Source organism: Triticum aestivum, chromosome 1D, assembly GCF_018294505.1.
Source record: "Triticum aestivum cultivar Chinese Spring chromosome 1D, IWGSC CS RefSeq v2.1, whole genome shotgun sequence".
NCBI lineage: Eukaryota > Viridiplantae > Streptophyta > Magnoliopsida > Poales > Poaceae > Triticum > Triticum aestivum.
The window spans coordinates 460,480,760-460,506,467 of NC_057796.1; positions in this window are offsets into that span (position 1 = coordinate 460,480,760).

Below are 25,708 nucleotides of genomic sequence, written 5' to 3' on the forward strand. Positions count from 1 at the left end.
ATTCAGATTACACATTACAATCATTTACAAAAGATAGATTTCACTCATTTTAGAGAACACATTACACTCATTTACGAAAGATAGATTTCATTCATTCAGAAAACACATTACACTCAATTGAATATACTATGTTTCACTTGTTTCAAAAAACCTTGTCCACTCATTACCAAAGATATATTTCAAAACTAATTTCACTGCGCGCTTGCGAAACTAATATTTCATTCATATAAAAATTGATTTCAATCATTTCAATAAATATATTTCACCACATTTCTTATAAAATAGGTTTATTTCACATATTTCTTACGGAATAGGTTTGTTCTTGCTATTTCTTTTGAAACGGGTTTCTTTTGAATATTTGTTTACTCATCCTCACAAATTTATTTTTTCATTTTCAGTAAACTTATTTCACTAAAAGACACATTTCACTCTTTTCAGAAAACACATTACACTCATTCAATTGAAATACTATATTTCACTCATTTGAAAAAACCTTTTTCACTCATTACAAAAGATATATTTCAAAACTAATTTCATTGTGCGCTTGCGAAACTGATATTTCACTCATACAAAGATTGATTACAATCATTTCAATAAACATATTTCACTCATTTAAATATATTTCACACAGAAACTCTATTGAAATACTATATTTGTGAAATACTATATTTCATCCATTACAAAACTAATTTCAAATATATTTTAGCTCACTCCAAAATAATAATTTCACTCAATACAAGTTTAGCTCATTTCAAAATAATAATTTCACTAAAATCAAAAACATATTTCCCACACCGAATTAATAGATCGAACGAAATAAGTGAATTGAAACGTTGAAATTTAAACATGTTTCAAATATATCGAAGAATGATCTTGTTATAAAGGTCTTGACCCTAGGAGTTCAAATATAAAAAAGTTTTAAAAATAAAACTATAGTTTAAAAGATATGCATGATTGAAATTGTCAAAGCGAAAACAAAATGCATGTGTGCTTCATAGGTACTTGTGTGTCAGCAAGAGATGATCACGCACTCACGCATGCATGTGTCCTTCATCTGACACATGGTGGGTCCTAGTGCAGGAAATACACTACATGCAAATCTGGAGAAACGAGTGAAATACATCTCCCGTATATGAATGCTTGATGTGGTGTCATGTGCTCATTGGCTAGCTGGTTCCCGGTAGATCCCGGCACCGGTAAAAAGAGCTTTGCGGCGAGAATAGCCAAGGAGGAGAGGCCCCGCCATAGTTGGTTCGACATGTCGTTGAGAATCGAGGAGAGCTACCAGTCGATGAACTCCTCCTCATGGCCCGGAAATCTTGTAGTAGATTGGCACCACGAGATAACCTCATGCCAGACTAGGCAAGAGAAGGAGTACCCTGCCAGAATGTGTTGCATGGTCTCAGGTTCTTGATCGCAGAAGAGGCAGGTGGCTTCGTGGGACAGGCTATGGCGTGCCAGGTGATCGACAGTCCAAAATCTCCCAAGTAGCGCGAGCCATACGAAGAATTGATGAGGAGAGGAGACAAGATCTCTAGGTGATGCGCCAATTGGGGTAGGCCGTGGCTCCAATGAACATCACCTTGTAGCAAGAGCTGGTTGTGTAGGAGCCCGTCGGGGTCCAGCGCCATGTCAGTCGGTCCGGCTCATCAAAGAGTGCCATGAGGTTCAGCCAACGCGAGATGGAGACATATTGGATGGCCACCGCATCGGTTAGAGTGCCCTGGATGTCCGCCACCCAAGCGCGGGTCGTGAGCCCGTCGCGCTCAAAGCGCGTTTGCGCCGCTGCTTGGACACCTTGATGTAGACGAGGGGCGCAAACTCGGATATTGATCTCTCGTCGATCCAATGGTCCTCCCAAACGAGGCATGACTATCCATCACCAGTCGACCAGGATGTGGAGGCCCGGTGAAAGGACATGCGGTGCCCCCATGTGTGGTTTTGGTAATTGATGACATTCTCTATGGACTAATGGTTGCATTGAGCTATATTTGAAGGATTTGTCCATAGGCATTTCTTGAAGTCCATGTGTTGGTTTCAAGGAGTTTATGAGTTGACCAAGGTGCTATTAAGGAATTATCCAAAGATTGGTCATGTGAGAGTTGAGCTTATTGCGAGCATGTCTTGAAGAAGAAGATTGTGTGATCATTCATGCTTACCTTCAAGGCGTCATCCAAATGAAGAGAGTTGGAAAGGTTCAAGGTTGATCAAGACTAAGTCAAGAGTGAATCAAGTTGATCAACTCACAAAGCGTAGAAGATGTACCGAGAGGGATCAAGTGATCCCATGGTATGGTAAGCATTGTCCATTATGCTTTGTGTACTAACCCATGATCTACGTGTGAGTTCTATGTGGGGTTAGGTTTGTTTCCACGGGTGTGCATCAAGAGGAAGATCTCATACAACCCATGGAGGATGACATCAAGTGGTGATCGTCATCAAGTTTGCGGTGTGCAAGTTCTAGTGGAGCATCACGAAGATATCATCCTTGAAGCTTGCCGTCCATTGTGGTGTCAATGGACTTGTGAAGATGTTTCAAAGAGTGGCTCACCCATAGTGGAGTATGGGGGAGCAATCAACTAGCCTTCATCGAGCCAACACAATCACGAAGGTGGTCCAACTTGAGGGAGTCAAGATCATCATCATCTAGCTCAAGTGGACTTCGTGCAAGGCAAAGGTTTGCCCTTGATAGGTTTTATATTTTACCGGTCTCATGGTGGTAGTTGGGAGACCGATTATAGGATCGATTGCCGTACTATCAAGGGGGCTTCTCGATGAGTAGCTTGATCGTATCGTTCGTAGAGAGCTCAAACCATTGCATCCTTGCATCATATTTATTGGTTCTTGTTTGGTTCTTCTCCTTGTGATATTTGGAGCTTATGGTCGTTATTGGATGCTACTCGTCGTCATCTTTCCAACAAGCTTGAGTTTGCTCAATTCGGAGCTCATATGCAGAAGTTGTGGCAGTTTAGGCTTTATTGCATCCTCTGTTTTCTCTGTTGTGTTCCTGAAAGCCTCAAGCGTTAGTACTGCTCTCTAGAGCGGTAGTACCGCTTGTAAGCGGCAGTACCGCGGCCCTGTGCCGCGCGTACTACCGCTGCTTCTGGGGATGCGTCTTTTCGTGTCGGGTTTCACGGTAGTAGAGTGGTAGTACCACTTATAAGCGGTAAGCGGTACTACCTCTCCTCCCGAGCGGTAGTACCTCTTATAAGTGGTAAGCGGTACTACCTCTCTAGCAGAACTACAACTCGTGTTTTTCTCTCTCGTTGGGCTGTTTTGACCATGCTAAGCGGTAGTACCACTCCTCCAAGCGGTAGTACCGCTTGTGCACGACCTAAGCACATAACGGTTGGATTTGGGAGGTCCTATATATAAAAGGGGGCATTCTTCCCCATTGAACCTTTTCTCTTGAGCTCGTGTTCTTCCCCCATTGTTGACCTTCTTCGAGCTTACTAACTCTCAATCCCTCCATGGATTCTTGCTAGTTTTTGAGGGTAAAGAGAGAGGAGATCTAGATCCACATTTCCACCAATCACTTTCTCCTCTATGTGAGGGGAACCGTTTGGATCTAGATCTTGGAGTTCTTTGGGTTCTCTTCTTTGTTCTTCCTCTCGTTTTCCTCCATAGCTTTCGTTGATTTGGTGGGATTTGAGAGTGAAGGAATTGGGCACTCCGTGTGCCGTTGCCATTGCATTTGGTGCATCGGTTTGAGTTCTCCACGGTGATATGTGGAAGTTACAAGTTGAGAAGCTTACTACTCTTGGGTGCTTGGTGCCCTTGAGCTTGTTCCTCTTGGGTGCTTGGGCGCCCTAGACGGATGGTGGTGTTCGGAGCTCAATCATTGTGGTGTAAAGCTCCGGGCAAGCATCGGGATCTCCAATTAGGTTGTGGAGATCGCCCTGAGCAATTTGACGGGTACCGGTGACCGCCCCAAAGGGTTGCCAAAGTGTACGGGTTCCGTGACCGCCCCCAAGGGTTGCCATTTGTACGGGTTCGGTGACCGCCCTCAAGGGTCCCTTAGTGGAATCACGACATCTTGCATTGTGTGAGGGTGTGAGGAGATTACGGTGGCCCTAGTGGCTTGATACGTCTCCAACGTATCTATAATTTTTGATTGTTCCATGCTATTGTATATTCTGTTTTGGATGTTTAATGGGCTTTATTATACACTTTTATATTATTTTTGGGACTAACCTATTAACCGGTGGCCCAGCCCAAATTGTTGTTTTTTTGCCTATTTCAGTGTTTCAAAGGAAAAGGATATCAAACGGAGTCCAAACGGAATGAAACCTTCGGGAACGTGATTTTCGGAACAAACGTGATCCAGAGGACTTGGAGTGGACGTCAAGCAATCAACGAGGAGGCCACGAGGCACGGAGGCGCGCTTGCCCCCATGGGCACGCCCCCCACCCTCGTGGGCCCCTCGTAGCTCTCCTGACCGACCTCTTTCGCCTATATATACTCATATACCCTGGAAACATCATATATGGAGCCAAAACCCCATTTCCACCGCCGCAACTCTCTGTACCCGTGAGATCCCATCTTGGGGCCTTTTCCGGCGCTCCGCCGGAGGGGGCATTGATCACGGAGGGCTTCTACATCAACACCATAGCCTCTCCGATGATGTGTGAGTAGTTTACCTCAGACCTTCGGGTCCATAGTTATTAGCTAGATGGCTTCTTCTCTCTCTTTGGATCTCAATACAAAGTTCTCCTCGATTCTCTTCGAGATCTATTCGATGTAACTCTTCTTTTGCGGTGTGTTTGTCGAGATCCGATGAATTCTGGGTTTATGATCAAGATTATCTATGAACAATATTTGAATCTTCTCTGAATTCTTTTATGTATGATTGGTTATCTTTGCAAGTCTCTTCGAATTATTAGTTTGGTTTGGCCTACTAGATTGATCTTTCTTGCAATGGGAGAAGTGCTTAGCTTTGGGTTCAATCATGCGGTGCTCGATCCCAGTGACAGTAGGGAAAAGACACGTATTGTATTGTTGCCATCGAGGATAAAAATATGGGGTTTATATCATATTGCATGAGTTTACCCCTCTACATCATGTCATCTTGCTTAAAGCGTTACTCCGTTCTTATGAACTTAATACTCTGATGCATGCTGGATAGCGGTCGATGTGTGGAGTAATAGTAGTAGATGCAGGCAGGAGTTGGTTTACTTGTCACGGACGTGATGCCTATATACATGATCATACCTAGATATTCTCATAACTATGCTCAATTCTATCAATTGCTCGACAGTAATTCGTTTACCCACCGTAATACTTATGCTCTTGAGAGAAGCCACTAGTGAAACCTATGGCCCCGGGTCTGTTTTCCATCATATTAATCTCCCGTCAACGAGCTATTTCTATCTTTGTTTATTTTGCAATCTTTACTTTTAATCTTTATCATAAAAATACCAAAAATATTATCTTATCATCTCTATCAGATCTCACTTTTGCAAGTGGCCGTGAAGGGATTGGCAACCCCTTTATCGCGTTGGTTGAAAGGTTCTTATTTGTTTGTGTAGGTGCATGGGACTTGAGCGTGGTCTCCAACTGGATTGATACCTTGGTTCTCAAAAACTGAGGGAAATACTTACGCTACTTTACCGCATCACCCTTTCCTCTTCAAGGGAAAACCAACGTAGTGCTCAAGAGGTAGCAAGAAGGATTTCGGGCGCCGTTGCCGGGGAGTCTACGCACAAGTCAAGACATACCAAGTACCCATCACAAACTCTTATCCCTCGCATTACATTATTTGCCATTTGCCTCTCGTTTTCCTCTCCCCCACTTCACCCTTGCCGTTTTATCCGCCCACTCTATCCGTCTCTCTCTTTTCGTGTTTCTTGAGTTTGCTGCCACTATGTCTGAATCTGGGGAGGTTATCGTTAATGAAGGAAATAATAATAACATGGGAAAATTTGATGCTTTCGATGATCGTCTTGAGGAACCTACTATCTTGCATACTAAAAAGCTTCGAGTCGGTAGTGGTAATATTATTGGGAAAGGAGTTATTCAAGATTTCTTTACTTGCTCCGGTGCTTTGCCTATCATGGGTGGCTCTATTCTTCATAGAACTAGTAGCCTTGCGGATGCGATATCTTTGCTCGTAGTTGAACTTGAAAGGCAATTTCTTCATATGCATCCTTGCATACAAAGAATTTTCCTAGAATTTTCTAATATTGAGCACTCTTCTGTTAAGCATACCGCTACTATCTTTTTGGCTCATGAGTTCAGATTCATAATGAAAGAGGCTAAAGAAATTTTTGTGCATTATAGGGTAGACGCTGGTCGTCCTCCCATAGAAGCTATCCTTTTTAACCAAGAAGACATAATGCGTTTACAATCTTTGGATCATGTTGCTTATAATGAAAATCTTAGAAAAAAGGTTCCAGCCGATGTTCTAATTGATAGAATTTCTGAACTTAATGATGATTTTTCCATTCAGAATAATGGGTTAGGTTTTTCTCTTGAACAAAGGCTTGTAACTTTTTGCCAAAAGAATGCTTGTAATGATAAATTGGTTGTGCAATATAAGGGGCCACAGGAGGAACCCATACCTCCCAAGATTGATCTTGGGGACTTTTGTCCCATTAAATTTAGCCCTTTTGATTATTTTTGCTTGCCTCAAAGAAAACTTGCTGCTGAACGTAGAGAATATCAGAGAAGTTTTCATGACTTGCCTTACCATTATTATGGCAATACCTAGATCTATCCTTGTTTTTATGCCTAGCTAGGGGCGTTAAACGATAGCGCTTGTTGGGAGACAACCCAATTTTATTTTAGTTTTTTTTGCTTTTTGCTCCTGTTTAGGAATAAATATTTGATCTAGCCTCTGGTTAGATTTTTTTAATGTTTTAATTAGTGTTTGTGCCAAGTAAAACCTATAGGATCTTCTTGGATATTAGTTATTTGATCTTGCTGAAAAGGTCAGAAACTTTTTGCTCATGAAAACAATTGTTAAAAATCACCAGAACGTGATAAAATACTGATTCCAATTGCAGTATTCAATAAACAAATTATCTAGGTCGTCCTATTTTGGTAGATTTTTTAAGTTACAGAACTTTGCGTTAGTTATAGATTACTACAGACTGTTCTGTTTTTGACAGATTCTGTTTTTCGTGTGTTGTTTGCTTATTTTGATGAATCTATGGCTAGTAAAAGAGTTTATAAACCATAGAGAAGTTGTAATACAGTGGGTTTAACACCAATATAAATAAAGAATGAGTTCAATACAGTACCTTGAAGTGGTGTTTTGTTTTCTTTCGCTAACGGAGCTCATGAGATTTTCTGTTGAGTTTTGTGTTGTGAAGTTTTCAAGTTTTGGGTAAAGATTTGATGGATTATGGAACAAGGATTGGCAAAAGCTTGGGGATGCCCAAGGCACCCCAAGGTAAAGTTCAAGGACAACCAAAAGCCTAAGCTTGGGGATGCCTTCCGGGGCATCCCCTCTTTCGTCTTTGTCCATCGGTAACTTTACTTGATGCTATATTTTTATTCACCACATGATATGTGTTTTTCTTGGAGCATCTTGTATGATTTGAGTCTTTGCTTTTTATTTTACCACAATCATCCTCGCTGAATACACTTTTGAGAGAGACACACATGATTCGGAATTTATTAGAATACTCTATGTGCTTCACTTATATCTCTTGAGCTATATAGTTTTTGCTCTAGTGCTTCACTTATATCTCTTGAGCTATATAGTTTTTGCTGGTAATTTGCTTAAATTGTGAAAATAGTCCTAATATGATAGGCATCCAAGATTAGTAAAAACTTTCTTATAAGTGCGTTGAATACTAAGAGAAGTTTGATGCTTGATGACTGTTTTGAGATATGGAGGTAGTGATATTAAAGTTGTGCTAGTTGAGTAATTGTGAATTTGAGAAATACTTGTGTTGAAGTTTGCAAGTCCCGTAGCATGCACGTATGGTAAACGTTGTGTAAAAAATTTGAAACATGAGGTGTTCTTTGATTGTCCTCCTTATGAATGGCGGCCGGGGACGAGCGATGGTCTTTTCCTACCAATCTATCCCCTAGGAGCATGCGCGTAGTGCTTGGTTTTTGATGATTTGTAGATTTTTGCAATAAGTATGTGAGTTCTTTATGACTAATGTTGAGTCCATGGATTATACGCACTCTCACCCTTCCATCATTGCTAGCCTCTTCGGTACCGTGCATTGCCCTTTCTCACCTTGAGAGTTGGTGCAAACTTCGCCGGTGCATCCAAACCCCGTGATACGATACGCTCTATCACACATAAACCTCCTTATATCTTCCTCAAAACAGCCACCATACCTACCTATTATGGCATTTCCATAGCCATTCCGAGATATATTGCCATGCAACTTTCCACCGTTCCGTTTATCATGACACGCTTCATCATTGTCATATTGCCTTGCATGATCATGTAGTTGACATCGTATTTGTGGTAAAGCCACCATGCATATTATTTCATACATGTCACACTTGATTCATTGCCCATCCCGGTATACCGCCGGAGGCATTCATATAGAGTCATACTTTGTTCTAGTATCGAGTTGTAATCATTGAGTTGTAAATAAATAAAAGTGTGATGATCATCATTCATAGAGCATTGTCCCAAATAAAAAAAAGAGAAAGGCCAAAAAAAGCCCAAAAAAGGGGGGCAATGCTACTATCCTTTTTTTCCACACTTGTGCTTCAAAGTAGCACCATGATCTTTATGATAGAGAGTCTCTTGTTTTGTCACTTTCATATACTAGTGGGAATTTTTCATTATAGAACTTGGCTTGTATTGTCACGCCCAAGATGCGACCCTATCCTAAAGGAACTCGACGGTCCCACCAAAGGATAGAAGCGCATCTTGAAGACGCTTTTGCAAGGTGGATATCATTACATCAACATTTCATAATATTTGGGGATACATACAAGGCATACAAATGCCGCAAGAATACATCAATACATCATACATAAGATCAACATCCGACTACGGATGAAACATAAACAGAAACTCAAGCGACAACCACCCTGCTAGCCCAGGCTGCCGACCTGGAACCTATCCCCTGATCGAAGAAGAAGCAGAAGAAGAACTCCAAACAAGCGAACATCGCTCTCGCGTCATGATCATCGTAAAACCTGTACCTGCAACTGGTGGTGTAGTAATCTGTGAGCCACGAGGACTCAGCAATCCCATTACCATGGGTATCAAGACTAGCAAAGCTTAAAGGGAAAGGAAGGGGTAAGGTGGTGAGGTTGCAGCAGCGACTAAGCAATGTATGGTGGCTAACTTACGCAAATAAGAGCGGGAAGAGAAGCAAAGGAACGGTCGCGAAAGTACAATGATCAAGAAGTGATCCTGAACTCCTACTTACGTCAAACATAACACAGAAACCGTGTTCACTTCCCGGACTCCGCCGAGAAGAGACCATCACGGCTACACACGCGGTTGATGCGTTTTAATTAAGGTCAAGTGTCAAGTTCTCTACAACCGGATATTACAAATTCCCATCTGCCACATAACCGCGGGCACGGCTTCCGAAAGATAGTACCCTGCAGGGGTGTTCCAACTTAGCCCATGATAAGCTCTCACGGTCAACGAAGGATATTCCTTCTCCCGGGAAGACCCGATCAGTCTCGGAATCCCGGTTACAAGACATTTCGACAATGGTAAAACAAAACCAGCAAAGCCGCCCGATGTGCCGACATCCTGATGGGAGCTGCACATATCTCGTTCTCAGGGCAACACCGGATGAGACATCCTACGAGTAAAACCAGACCTCGAGTTTCCACGAGGTGGCCCCGCAGTCTACTCAGTTCGGACCAACACTTAGAGAAGCACTGGCCCGGGGGGGGTTAAAATAAGATGACCCTCGAGAGAGCGACTCCCTAGGGAAAAGAAATAGGCTGGACAAATGGTAAAACCAAGGTTGGGCCTTGCTGGAAGAGTTTTATTCAAGGCGAACTGTCAAGGGGGTCCCATAAATCACCCAACCGTGTAAGGAACGCAAAATCCGGGAACATAACACCGGTATCTCAGAAACTAGGGCGGCAAGAGTGGAACAAAACACCAGGCATAAGGCCGAGCCTTCCACCCTTTACCAAATATATAGATGCATTAAAATTATAAGAGATATTGTGATATCCCAACATAAACATAATCCAACATGGAGCAATCTTCATCTTCACCTGCAGCTAGCAACGCTATAAGAGGGGCTGAGCAAAGCGGTAACATAGCCAAACAACGGTTTGCTAGGAAGGGTGACAAAGGTTAGAGGTTCATGGCAATTTGGGAGGCTTGAAGGACAAGTGAATAGGTAGCGCAGCAAAGCGATAGAACGAAGCAACTAGCATAGCAATGATAGTAATGAGATCCAAGGTGACGGTCATCTTGCCTGAAATCCCGCTAGGAAGAAGAACGAATCCATGAAGAAGATGAAGCCACGAAGACGAACGAATCCTCACGATCGCAATGACACGGAAACTATCGAGAAGAAGCACACAACAAGGTAAACACACCACACATGAACAAGACATGATGCTCAAACAAGAATGATGCATGACGAGGCTATATGAGGCTGCACACGGCAAGAAATGATGCATACAAGAACAACACACCAAGGCAAGTTTAAATGAGGCCGGAAACACCACATAACAATTCCGGTAAGTCCTCATATGCAAATTTCGAAATTGGTCCAGAACTGAACAAGCATTAAGTTGAAGTTGTTAAACAGCAAGTTAAAGAGCACCATGATGATCTACACGAAATTCTAGTCAAGTTACATATAAAGTTCATTAGATTCGGAGCTACGGCCTAGAAATATGAGCAAGACAAGATAAACATGGCATTGATGCAAAAAGCAAACAAACATCAAGCAAACACCTCAAAACAAGGATGCAACATGATAATATGAAACTACATGCAAAACTAAGCAAGTATCATATAGAGCATGCTCAAAACGGAGCAACGGCGCAACACATTCACTCCAAACAAGACATAGCAACAATCTGGCCAAAACAGCAACTGGGCATATGGCAAGCATCAAAACAATATGCTACAGCAACTCAACATGAAAACAAAAGGCATGGACATGATGTACAGGTAAAGCACAACAAAACATGAACACCGAGCTATCTCCAGAAATCACTAGAACATGCTCAAAAGGACATGGCAAGATTGCAAAATAATAACAGGTTCACAGACTTGGTGAAATTACTGGACATGGCAGAAATAACATCAGGTTGCAATGTTTAGAGCATGAAACCAACATGCTACAGGAACTTAACATGGCAAAACAAGGCATGGAATGAATCTACTCAAGGCATATAACAAAAGTCCCTTACTGACCATAAGCCAAAAAGGACCAGAAGATATGATGGCAAGCATGTAAACATAGCAAGTTTCGTTATCAGGTTTCAGACTTGGCAGAAAACAGAGCATGGCAGAAATAATAATATGTAGGCCTCTTTGTGAGCTTGATGCACTCACTACAGAGCAGTGCATGACAAACCAAGCATACCTATAGCAAGATGGAATGTTTATGAAGCTAACCATGGCAAGAACAATAGCATAGCATGTATGGATGAACTATAACAAGCTTGGCAAAAATGAATATCATGTTAAGAATCTGCTAGAAATATTTTATAGCAAAAGTAGAGCAAGATTGAGTCATGCTATGTCACTCCATAATTGCAAACAAGGGCAGGAATGGATCAATTACAATAATATCTACAAAACATCCTAACTGAATATCTCCAAATTATGCATGGATCTCTCTGTAGCATCAAGTTTACATGGCAACAAAATTACAGCAGACAAGGACACAGAGAAATCACTAAGTCCCTGAAACCAGAAATATTACGGAGCCTACTTTGCATGCTTGTGCTAGTCACCACAGAGATCACAAAAATACATGGACTACACCACTGGAAAGATGGCATGGCATAATTCAAAACATATGTAGAGCTCATACTCAAAAGATGCACAGGTTAAATGATACAAAAATGACAAATCTCCAAGTTCTGACAAGAACCAGAGAATAACAGCAACTAGCCCTCTTCCAACAGAGATTTGGGCATCAAGATGAACTCAAATGAACAAGGTACAACTGAACAAAATGAAGAGCATCACGAGACGAACAATTTCACATATTACACGCACGAATCGGAGCTACATGCAAGAAGTTACACACAGTTGAACATGGCATGATACTACAAACTTTCCAGGACTTGGGCAAAAAAAATGACCTCGAGGGGGGGCGAAGTCAACGCGGCTACAGTACCCAGATCGGGCTCGGGGTCGCCGGCGCGGGCTCGGCTGGCCGGAGGAATAAGGGAAGGACGCCGGCGGGGAGGGGGCGCCGGCCGGGAACGGTGGGAGGTCGCCGGCGGGCGGTCGCCGGCGGGCGACGCGGGCGGCGGCGCATGGCAGAGCGGCGGCGGGGCAGAGGCAGGCGGCGGCGCATGGCGCGGCCGGGCGGCGGCCGGCGCCGGCGAAGGCGGCGGTGCGGCGGGAGCCCGGCGGCCGGAGGAGGCGAGGCGGCGGGCGCCGTGGCCGGGCGGCGAGGCCACGTCGGCGGCGGGGACTGCCACAGGCGGCGGCGGCGACTCGGGCCCGCGCGGGCCCCGGATGGGCTCCGCGGGCCGCGGCGGCGGTGGGACAGCGGCGGACAGGTGTCGCGCCCGGATTCGTCGCGGGGGCGGTTGGACATGTCCGACGGCGGCGCGGACATGTCCGGCGGCGCGAGGGGAGCGGAGCTAGGGTTAGGGTGGAATTCATCCGTGAATTTCGGGGAAGGGGGTGTTTATATAGGTAGAGGGAGCTAGGAGAGTCCAAACGAGGTGCGGTTTTCACCCACGCGATCGTGATCGAATGACCGAGAGCATGGCGGAGACTTAGAGGGGTTTTGGGGCTGTTTGAAAGGGGGGTTTGCTGCAATGCCAAAACGGACTTCGCGGATGCCCGGTTAACCGTTGGAGTACCAAACGACCTCCAAATGGAACGAAACTTGACCGGTGGTCTCCGGGTGGTATACCAAGGCCACTTGACAAGCCTCGGCCCATTCCGAGAAAGTTTGACACCCGCACACGAAAGAAAACAAGAGGGGTGCACCGGAGGAGATAGGAGCGCTGGATTGCAAAACGGACAACGGGGAAATGCTCGGATGCATGAGACGAACACGTATGCGAATGCAATGCACATGAAAACATGATATGAAATGCAGATGATGACATGGCAAAATGCAACACGCAAGCAAATGACAAGGCAAGGACGGCGAGTAACTGGCAGACACCTGGCGCATCGGATCCGGGGCGTTACATGTATATTTTCCAACAACGGGCTTCGTGAGCAAGCAAGTTGGATGCACACCCACTTAGTTTCTTTTGTTGAGCTTTCATACATTTATAGCTCTAATGCGTCCGTTGCATGGCAATCCCTACTCCTTGCATTGACATCAATTGATGGGCATCTCCCTAGCCCGTTGATTAGCCGCGTCAATGTGAGACTTTCTCCTTTTTTGTCTTCTCCACATAACTCCCATCATCATATTCTATTCCACCCATAGTGCTATATCCATGGCTCACGCTCATGTATTGCGTGAAAGTTGAATTTTTTTTGAGATTACTAAAGTATGAAACAATTGCTTGGCTTGTCATCGGGGTTGTGCATGATGAGAGCATTCTTGTGTGACGAAAATGGAGCATGACCAAACTATATGATTTTGTAGGGATGAACTTTCTTCGGCCATGTTATTTTGAGAAGACATAATTGCTTAGTTAGTATGCTTGAAGTATTATTACTTTTATGTCAATATTAAACTTTTATCTTGAATCTTTCGGATCTGAATATTCATGCCACAAATAAGAGAATTACATTGAAAATTATGCTAAGAAGCATTCCACATCAAAAATTCTGTTTTTATCATTTACCTACTCGAGGACGAGCAGGAATTAAGCTTGGGGATGCTTGATACGTCTCCAACGTATATATAATTTTTGATTGTTCCATGCTATTATATATTCTGTTTTGGATGTTTAATGGGCTTTATTATACACTTTTATATTATTTTTGGGACTAACCTATTAACCGGAGGCCCAGCCCAAATTGCTGTTTTTTTTGCCTATTTCAGTGTTTCGAAGGAAAAGGATATCAAACGGAGTCCAAACGGAATGAAACCTTCGGGAACGTGATTTTCGGAACAAACGTGATCCAGAGGACTTGGAGTGGATGTCAAGCAATCAACGAGGAGGACACGAGGCAGGGAGGCACGCCTGCCCCCCTGGGTGCGCCCCCACCCTCGTGGGCCCCTCGTAGCTCTCCTGACTGACCTCTTTCGCCTATATATACTCATATACCCTGGAAACATCATATACGGAGCCAAAACCCTATTTCCACCGCCGCAACTCTTTGTACCCATGAGATCCCATCTTGGGGCCTTTTCCGGCGCTCCGCCGGAGGGGGCATTGATCACGGAGGGCTTCTACATCAACACCATAGCCTCTCCGATGATGTGTGAGTAGTTTACCTCAGACCTTCGGGTCCATAGTTATTAGCTAGATGGCTTCTTCTCTCTCTTTGGATCTCAATACAAAGTTCTCCTCGATTCTCTTGGAGATCTATTTGATGTAACTCTTCTTTTGCGGTGTGTTTGTCGAGATCTGATGAATTGTGGGTTAATGATCAAGATTATCTATGAACAATATTTGAATCCTCTCTGAATTATTTTATGTATGATTGGTTATCTTTGCAAGTCTCTTCGAATTATCAGTTTGGTTTGGCCTACTAGATTGATCTTTCTTGCAATGGGAGAAGTGCTTAGCTTTGGGATCAATCATGCGGTGCTCGATCCCAGTGACAGTAGGGGAAACGCCACGTATTGTATTGTTGCCATCGAGGATAAAAAGATGGGGTTTATATCATATTGCATGAGTTTACCCCTCTACATCATGTCATCTTGCTTAAAGCGTTACTCCGTTCTTATGAACTTAATACTCTAGATGCATGCTGGATAGCGGTCGATGTGTGGAGTAATAGTAGTAGATGCAGGCAGGAGTCGGTCTACTTTTCACGGACGTGATGCCTATATACATGATCATACCTAGATATTCTCATAACTATGCTCAATTCTATCAATTGCTCGACAGTAATTCGTTTACCCACCATAATACTTATGCTCTTGAGAGAAGCCAGTAGTGAAACCTATGGCCCCCGGGTCTGTTTTCCATCATATTAATCTCCCGTCAACGAGCTATTTCTATCTTTGTTTATTTTGCAATCTTTACTTTTAATCTTTATCATAAAAATACCAAAAATATTATCTTATCATCTCTATCAGATCTCACTTTTGCAAGTGGCCGTGAAGGTATTGACAACCCCTTTATCGCGTTGGTTGAAAGGTTCTTATTTGTTTGTGTAGGTGTGTGGGACTTGAGCGTGGTCTCCTACTGGATTGATACCTTGGTTCTCAAAAACTGAGGGAAATACTTACGCTACTTTACTGCATCACCCTTTCCTCTTCAAGGGAAAACCAACGCAGTGCTCAAGGGGTAGCATGGCTTCTTGGGGAGCATTGTGCCTCCACACCGCTCCAAATGGATATTAGCATCCGCAAGGGTGTGAACTTCGGGATACATCGTCGTCTCCACGTGCCTCGGTTATCTCTTACCCGAGCCCTTTACTTATGCACTTTACTTTGTGATAGCCATATTGTTTCTTGTCATATATCTTGCTATCACCTAGTAGTTTATCTTGCTTAGCATAAGTTGTTGGTGCACATAGGTGAGCCTAGTTGTTGTAGGTTTTGTTCTTGACAAATTAACCGCTAGGTTTATTCCGCATTTGTTCAAGCCTAAACCGTATTTATTTTAAAAATGCCTATTCACCCCCCCTCTGGGCGACATCCACGATCTTTCAATTGGTAGCAGAGCCTCGTCTCTCTTTGTTTGGCTTTACCGCCTTGAGAGTAAAGATGTCAACTAGGGGATTAGGATTCTCTGACACTCTTAGTTTTGATGGCACAAATTTTTATGTTTGAGTAATTCGCATGCTTAATCTCTTTAGGGTCATGGACCCAAATTTAGAGCGAATTGTAGATATGGGTTTTTCTCCTCCAAAGATTATCTTTAGAGGATGACAAAAACTCTTGTCTCAATGCTCAAGCTTCTAATGTGCTCTTCGATGCTTTGAGCAATGTAGTTATATTTCAACTGATGCCGTTCCGGGATGCTCATGAGTTGTGGACAAAGCTTCAAGATAAATATGGTGTGTCCAAGATTTGTGGGGATGATTGTTCTCCATCCACCTCCGGCCGTGTATCCTTCTCAACTTCTTCTACTTCACCTACATGTGGGTTGCCACAAGGTAATGTTATGGTGAGTAGTGTTGGTCATTGCAATGATGATAGTGTGCTTATCGTTGATGACTCTTCATCACTATCTTGTTGCAATGCTCCATATTTGGACTTTAACACTTCGTGCACCTTACATGTTTCACATTCTTGTGTTGATAGTCCGTGCATATCATGTAGAAATTGCTTGACTAAATCTCATAATGATATGCTTGCTATATCTTGTTGCCATGATAAAAATGCATGTATTTCCTCGAGTTGTTGTGCTAACAATGTAGAGGAAACCCAACACTCCATGGAACAATATGTGGTCTCAAATGGTTCTTCAAGGGATCCTACATCATCATCTATTGCTTTATGCCTTATGGCTAAGGCATCAAAGGTATCTCCTACTTTGAACCCCAATATGTCTCTTGATGATGATGTTAATGCTAATGATGATGAGGATAATGATGAAGAGAATGATAATGTTGCCTCCTTAAAAATTAAGGGGGAAATTATTTTTAAAGCTCTTCATAAAAATAAGATTACTCGTTCCAACTTCATGGAAATCATGTCCATTGCCATTGAGGGCAAGAAATATATTGAGGAGGAGTTGGAATCTCATCTCGAGGAGCATGAGTTGACCATTGAAAAAATGGAAGGTCAAGAGCGTGATTACGCTAATGAGGTTGCGAACCTCTCTCAAGCTCTTGAACTTGAACAAACTATCAAGGAATCTCTTGAGGAGACTTTTTATATAGAATTATCTAGAGTGAAGGAATCTCATGATAGAGCTCTTAAGGTGGCTAATGATTTTGAAACTAAAAATGAGAAGCTTGAAGTTGCGCATGCTAAACTTCTTGAGGACCTTGGGCACCTTGAAAATGGCTCAAGGGTCATTAAGAGTGAGCTCATCAAACTCACTGAGTCTCATGCACAACTTAAAGCTTCATGTTCAAAAGATCTTGCCAAGTTGTCTTCTCCTCTTGCTATTATTGATGATGCTTGCACTACTAACTCTATTACTTCTGAAGCATCCATTTTGAAGGAGAATGTTGAGCTTCGGGCTCAACTTGAGTTGCTATCTAGCAATTATGGGAAATTGGAAGAAAGCCATGAAAAGCTCTCAAGCTCTCATGATGATCTTCTAGTATCCCATAATGTTCTAAAGATAGCTCATGAGGCCATGATTGCTAAGGTAACATCTAGTGAGCCTCATGTACTAGCACTACTTCTAGTCAAAATGCTATATTGCCTTGTGCTAATCCTCGTGATTCATCCATGCATAACATTGGTACATCTCGTGATGAATTGCTTTCCTTGCCTTGTTGCTCTAACGATGAAGCTTATACTTCCTCTAGTGCTTGTGTTGAGACTAACCATGTAGAGGAAATCAAAGAGATCAAGGCCCAAGTCACTTCTTTGAAGAAAGACTTGGAAAAGTGTCATGGAGGGAAATCCACACTCAACAATATCTTGAGTGTGCAAAAATCCCCCAATGACAAAGGTGTACTTGGATTCAACTCCAATAAGAAGAAGAAGTCCAAGATGAACAAGAAGAAGGGCCAAAAACAACTCAAGAATTCGGCCAAGATCATTTGCTTCAAGTGCAAAATTGAAGGGCAACATGTTAGATCTTCCCCTTTGAAGAAGAAGGCCATTAGTGACAAGCAACAAGGGAAGTGGCCACAAGTTCATTCTCATGCTCAACCTCAAGTTGAAGAAAGGCCTCTTCCCAAGAAAACTCAAGCTAATGCTTCTCAAATTGAGAAATCAAGTGAGAAGAAAGTGAAGAGTAGATGTTGCTACCTATGTCGTGAGAAAGGTCACCTTTCTTCCTCATGCACTAGTGGTAACTTATCCAACCCAATTATTATTGATGATATCTATTCTCTTGGGAAGGATAAGGTTGGCAATGTGTTTGCCAAGTTTCTTGGTACTCAAAGTGGTTTCAAGCAAATAACCAATTGGGTTGCCAAGCCTATTGTGACTAACCTCTTAGGACCCAACTTGGTTGGGGACCAACAAGCTCAAAATTGATCAATAGGTGTTGTTGGAGGTCATTGGAGACTTGGCTACATTATGAAGAATTATGGGGACTTCATCATTCTTATTGTCTCAAGCCAAGTCAATTGGGTTATCAAGTTTCTATACTATATCCAATGTGCCCCCTTCCGGTAACTTGTACTTAAATTGTTTACATTGAAAGTTACTTGCCCCTTTGCATGTTTTGGTTTGGTTCCTTGCATGTGTTTTGTATATGTTGTGTCTCCAAATTGCTTATCTTGAGTAATCAAGTATGTGTGTGTTGGTTTGCACTTCATGTACATGTGTGTCATACGTTGAGCCTTTGTGCATCTTTTTTGTATCTTAGTTGGCTCTTGTGAGAGATTAATGGAATACCCCATTGTGGGGGAGTGATGTGCTTTGTGCACCTCACAATCCTATGAATGTGTGTACATGAGTAATACCATCTAGTATTGATATTACAAGATTATCTAGTCGCTATGTGGTATGTCTTCTCATGAGATATTCAATTCTAAATAGTCCATTAATTATCTCTTGTTGGTTCCTCTTATTGCCTCTTGTTAAGTTTTTATTGGTATCACATTATGGGGGAGTAATATGCTATGTGCATATTACAAGCCTAGAAAATGTGTTCATTTGAGATATTGTCACCTAGAATTGATATTGTAAATTATCTTGTTCCTAGGTGGCATGTTAGCTTTACAAGTTGCAAGTTGCTTATATATTTGGTGTGAAGATGATGTCGGATATCTTTGCTATCTACCACAGGGAATCATTTCCAAATACTTCTTGTCTCTTGACAATTGGTAATCATTTATGTGGTAGAAATTGTTGATCATCTTTACATTGGCATTTGCTTTTATTTGCCTTATCTCTTGCCAAGGATTGTGTCAACTCCCATTGTCTTCCATACCACTTGTGGATCTTGTTAATTTCTTGATCTTGCCTAGTGTTTTCTAGATATAGTGAAAGTGGTGATCCCACCTGTGCATTTTGTATTCAAATGCAGATTCTCTATAATGCACTAGTCTTGGGGGAGCTATCCTATTTTCTATAAAACACTCATCTTGTGATCCTTATCAAGTGTGTGTTGGTGGAAGGCAAGCCATTTTCTTTTTGGTACTTTGTGCCATCATGAAACTTTGTAGAGATCTTGGTTTATTTGGAACCATTCTCTCTTCTGGGAGTTTGACATCTTTCTTTTCGTGTGTTTCAATGGATATCTCATTCCTCGATGTACCTGTTACGGATATCCTCCAAGTGAGGATTTGTTCATTTGGTATATTTTCTTCACTTGGTATTTCTTTGTCAATTGGTATCGGTGCTTGAAAGTCTTAAGCATGCATATTAACTTCATGTAGTTTCTTTGGCATGCTTTCTTCCTTTGACCCAATATATAAGGGAAACTCCACCAAGTCTCAAATTGGATGAGATGTGCATGAAATTCATTTTCATATCTATAGGCACATATTTATGTGGAGTTTATCCTATGTATTGTTGGTCCTCTAACTCTTTGGTCCCAATGAGTTTGGGTACCATTTTGTTTGTGTTGTTGGTCTAGGAACAATTGGAGATGCATTGTATGCTCGGCTCACTCACAAGGATAGTAGTGTCACCATGTGCGTATTGGAGTCAAGCTAGGATCCTCAATGAACTACTATCTACTACCTTCAATTGGTTTCTTCTACATCCTTCCAATGATATCTCGGTAACAAGTATCTATTCATGCATTCTTTTCTTGCATTCAACCTTGTGTAGGTTGCATCTTGGCATGATATTCATTCTATCTTGCGATACTTGTTTCCTTTCTCAAAGCATCCCAACGATGATCTCTTGTTGCTATTTGTGGTGTCTTTGATGGATGGGTGGTTGGACTTCATTTATATACAATAAGACCATATCTACCCAAGTGCTATGCTTTCAAGCAAATACCTTATTGGTATATTTATAAATTCCTTTTGGATATCTTGTTCCTTCGTGTTGTAACTATTTCGGGTGTACATCCTTCTTTGTAGATAGATATCATCATGATTTTCATCTACCTAGAATCTTATACACTTGAGAGAAGTTACATCTTTAGTGGATATCCTTATTCTTTCACGTCCACCTTTCTTGCTTTTGTATTTCCTAGGTGGCTCCGTGAAAGGATTTGTCTTGAGTGTGGATCTTATCTTGTTGCATCTTGATGCACTCGTGTGTGGTGAAGATTTTCGTTTTTTTCTCTCTTGCTTGTATTGATGAGGCTTTTGCCATTTCGATTGGTATCCCTCCTCATGACAAAGCTATCTTTTTCCTTCTTCACCATGGGTTGTCACAAGCATTGGTTATTCATTTTGCATTTTGAGTGTGCTTGTGAACCCCTTTGCTTGGTGTGTGTGGGAAGGACATGTCTTGCAACTTGTATCTCATTTATTCAAGACTATGTTGATGCTTCATGCTCATCCTTATATTAGTCTTCTCAAGTGCTTTGGCATGACTCACACAAATCATTTTGGTTGAGCCTTTTTCTAAGTTGCCTCTTTTACTTGTTGCTCAACCATTCATTTGTTGCTTATGCTAGGATTTGTTTCCTACATGCTCACTTGCCCTAGTTGTGAGGTTCTATTAATTTTGGTGGAGTGATGATCCTATTTTGTGCATGTTGTATCCAATTAAAAAATTCTTATTTGTGCACAAATCATGGGGAGCTTCCCTAGTTTCTTTAGAACACTCTCTTGCATGTATCATAATATCTTTTTTTCTTGTGGCTCGTAGGATCATTGGTCTAGTTGGTTCAATTGATATCCTTTGATTGCTTGCTTCAATTAGTATCTTTTGATTGCTTGATTGATTTTGTCTCTCTTTGTTATGTCTTCGTGGCATATCATTCTTTAGCAATCTTTGTGCCTCGATATAGTTTGTCTTCCTCCAAGTATTTACCTTCGGACATGTGTATTGCATTCTGTAAGTGCATCTAGTGCCCCTTGGTGATTTTGGTGTATTGAAGACTTATAGGTTAAGGGACTGATGCGTTTGTGAGTGTACACAGGTCTATAAGTCTATGAGGAGTTTGATATTTACAGAGAAAGTCGACCCCTAAAAATGAATGTCTTCAACTGAAGACTTTTGGATTCCTGAAGACTTTGAAAGTGAAGAAATTGGTGTGACCCTGAAGACTTGGTATTCATGCGAGGAGCATGAAGCGTGAAGAATTTTGTTTTCTTAGTTTCATTTTCTCTTTCTTGAGTCATAGGAAACACCATACTGTTAAAGGGGGTCGAGGAAAAACTAAGGAAAAGTTTCCAAGTGATGCTCATCTCAAAATCCTACACCTATCAATCCTTTCGAGTGAAGCCATTGGAAATCTCATACAGTTCAGTCAATTTCTTCAGTGACAGAGACAAAGTTCTTCTGGTCTCTGAGGAATTTGTTCTGACTGAGGAGTTAGGAATTCGCCAGTGCGGATTGCCTACAAGTGAGGAACATGATAGCCCTGAGGAATTTGATAGATCAAATATCCGACCGTTGCTGTGCTACGCGCCAGCTGTCCCAAAATATCTACCCACCTAACGGTCATATCATTGAATGTCATTTATGTCTTATCATGTCGGGCTGCTCCCTAGGCTATAAATAGCCGCCCCCTACAACCACTAGCTGGTTGGCTGCTCCAAGAGAAACTGACACTTGTCATTGAGAGCATCCCATCCTCCGAGGACTTTGAGCGAAAATCATCAAGTGAGGAAGAACCCAAACCCAAACACCTACAAACTCAAAGTGATTGAGCATCACTGAAGAGATTGTTCCTGTGTGGATCCGACGCTTATTACCTTTGAAGACTGTGCATCTTCCAGACGGTTAGGCGTCATGGTCTATAGCATCCAAGAGAAAATTGTGGATCGCCGAGTGACCGAGTTTATGAAGGTTTGGAAGTCACCTGAAGACTTACCACGAGTGATTGGGTGAGGTCTGTGTGACTTTAGCTCAAGGAGAATACGGTAAGGACTGTGTGTCCGGGATTGTGTGTCCTCGGGTTTAAATACCTAGCCGCTCCAACCAGACGTACAACTGTCACAACAGTTGGAACTGGTCTACCAAATCACTGTCTTCACCAAGCCTACTGGTTCTATGTCCTCAACCCTTTCATTTCCTCATTACTGTGTTGTGTACTTGGTCGTTACTGTTTGAAGACTTTGACTGAAGACTTTCTCAATTTCCTCAGTTCAATTTCTTCAGTCAGTTTGTCTTTAGCCTGCTTATCCTGTGTTTACGCTTTCTGTACTCTGTGCTTGTTTTCGTTTCATCATGATGACTGTGCTTATGTCCTGTTATGTGTGCATCTGAGTACTTATTCCGCTGCTAGTAGTTCTTTGCTTAGGAATTTCCTCACCCTGAAATTCCTCAGTGAAGAATTCATAAAAATCGCCTATTCACCCCCCTCTAGTCGACTTAACGCACTTTCACATTCCACTCTCTTGTTGAGAAATACACAATTTATGGAGGACCACAATTTATATTGGCCTTATAAGCTTTTCGCCCATTTTGGCAATCGATGCCAATGGGGGAGAAGTTTCAGAGAGTTTTGTGGAGAAGTTTGGAGAGTTTTGTGGAGAAGTTTGGAGAGTTATTTCTTCTTGCTTTGGTTTTGTTCCTAAGCATTTGCATCTCATACGCATGCATTATTGGGTGTTGCATTGCATGGTGATGCATAATTCCTTATATAAACTCTCTTGAAAGTGTTTGTCATCAATTACCAAAATGGGGGAGATTGAAAGGACATGTGCTACCTCTTGAGCACTGCGTTGGTTTTCCCTTGAAGAGGAAAGGGTGATGCAGCAAAGTAGCGTAAGTATTTCCCTCAGTTTTTGAGAACCAAGGTATCCATCCAGTAGGAGGCCATGCTCAAGTCCCTTGCCCCTACACAAACAAATAAGAACCTCGCAACCAATGCGATAAAGGGGTTGTCAATCCCTTCACTGTCACTTACGAGAGTGAGATCTGATAGAGATGATAAGATAATATTTTTGGTATTTTTATGATAAAGAGTAAAAGTAAAGAAAGCAAAAATAAACGGTAATGGAAATAACTTGTTGACGGGAGATTAATAGGATGGAAAATAGACCCGGGGGCCATAGGTTTCACTAGTGGCTTCTCTCAAGAGCATAAGTATTATGGCGGGTAAACGAATTACTGTCGAGCAATTGATAGCATTGAGCATAGTTATGAGAATATATAGGTATGATCATGCATATAGGCATCACGTCCGTGACAAGTAGACCGACTCCTGCCTGCATCTACTACTATTACTCCACACATCGACCGCTATCCAGCATGCATCTAGAGTATTAAGTTCGTAAGAACGGAGTAACGCTTTAAGCAAGATGACATGATGTAGAGGGATAAACTCATGCAATATGATATAAACCCCATCTTTTTATCCTCGATGGCAACAATACAATAAGTGTCGTTTCCCCTACTGTCACTGGGATCGAGCACCGCAAGATTGAACCCAAAGCTAAGCACTTCTCCTATTGCAAGAAAGATCAATCTAGTAGGCCAAACCAAACTGATAATTCGAAGAGACTTGCAAAGATAACCAATCATACATAAAAGAATTCAGAGGAGATTCAAATATTGTTCATAGATAATCTTGATCATAAACCCACAATTCATCGGATCTCGACAAACACACCGCAAAAGAAGAGTTACATCAAATAGATCTCCAAGAGAATCAATGAGAACTTTGTATTGAGATCCAAAGAGAGAGAAGAAGCCATCTAGCTAATAACTATGGACCCGAAGGTCTGAGGTAAACTACTCACACATCATCGGAGAGGCTATGGTGTTGATGTAGAAGACCTCCGTGATAAATGCCCCCTCCGGTAGGACGCCGGAAAAGGCCCCAAGATGGGATCTCACGGGTACAGAGAGTTGCGGCGGTGGAATTAGGTTTTCGTGGTGCTCCTCGATGGTTTGGGGGTACGTAGGTATATATAGGAGGAAGAAGTAGGTCGGTGGAGCCACGAGGGGCCCACGAGGGTGGAGGGCGCGCCCAAGGGGGGTAGGCGCGCCCCCCTGCCTCGTGGCCTCCTCGTTGGTTGCTTGACGTCCACTCCAAGTCCTCTGGATCACGTTTGTTCCAAAAATCACGCTCCCGAAGGTTTCATTCCGTTTGGACTCCGTTTGATATCCTTTTTCTGCGAAACACTGAAATAGGCAAAAAAACAGCAATTTGGGCTGGGCCTCCGGTTAATAGGTTAGTCCCAAAAATAATATAAAAGTGTATAAATAAGCCCATTAAACATCCAAAATAGAATATATAATAGCATGGAACAATCAAAAATTATAGATACGTTGGAGATGTATCAAGCATCCCCAAGCTTAATTCCTGCTCGTCCTCGAGTAGGTAAATGATAAAACAGAATTTTTGATGTGGAATGCTTCTTAGCATAATTCTCAATGTAATTCTCTTATTTGTGGTATGAATATTCAGATCGAAAGATTCAAGATAAAAGTTTAATATTGATATAAATGTAATAATACTTCAAGCATACTAACATAGCAATCATGTCTTCTCAAAATAACATGTCCAAAGAAATTTATCCCTACAAAATCATATAGTCTGGCTATGCTCTATCTTCACCACACAAAATATTTAAATCATGCACAACCCTGATGACAAGCCAAGCAATTGTTTCATACTTTTGGTGTTCTCAAACTTTTTCAATCTTCACACAATACATGAGCGTGAGCCATGGATATAGCACTATAGGTGGAATGGAATGGTGGTTGTGGAGAAGACAAAAAGGAGAAGATAGTCTCACATCAACTAGGCGTATCGACGGGCTATGGAGATGCCCATTAATAGATATCAATGTGAGTGAGTAGGGATTGCCATGCAATGGATGCACTAGAGCTATAAGTGTATGAAAGCTCAACAATGGAAACTAAATGGGTGTGCATCCAACTTGCTTGCTCACGAAGACCTAGAGCAATTTGAGGAAGCCCATCATTGGAATATACAAGCCAAGTTCTATAATGAAAAATTCCCACTAGTATATGAAAGTGATACCATAGGAGACTCTCTATCATGAAGATCATGGTGCTACTTTGAAGCACAAGTGTGGAAAAAGGATAGTAGCATTGTCCCTTCTCTCTTTTCTCTCATTTTCTTTTTTTTTCTTTTTGGGCCTTCTCTTTTTTTTTCTTTGGCCTCTTTTTTTTAGTCCGGGATCTCATCCCGACTTGTGGGGGAATCATAGTCTCCATCATCCTTTCCTCACATGGGACAATGCTCTAATAATGATGATCATCACACTTTTATTACTTACAACTCAAGAATTACAACTCAATACTTAGAACAAAATATGACTCTATGTGAATGCCTCCGGCGGTGTA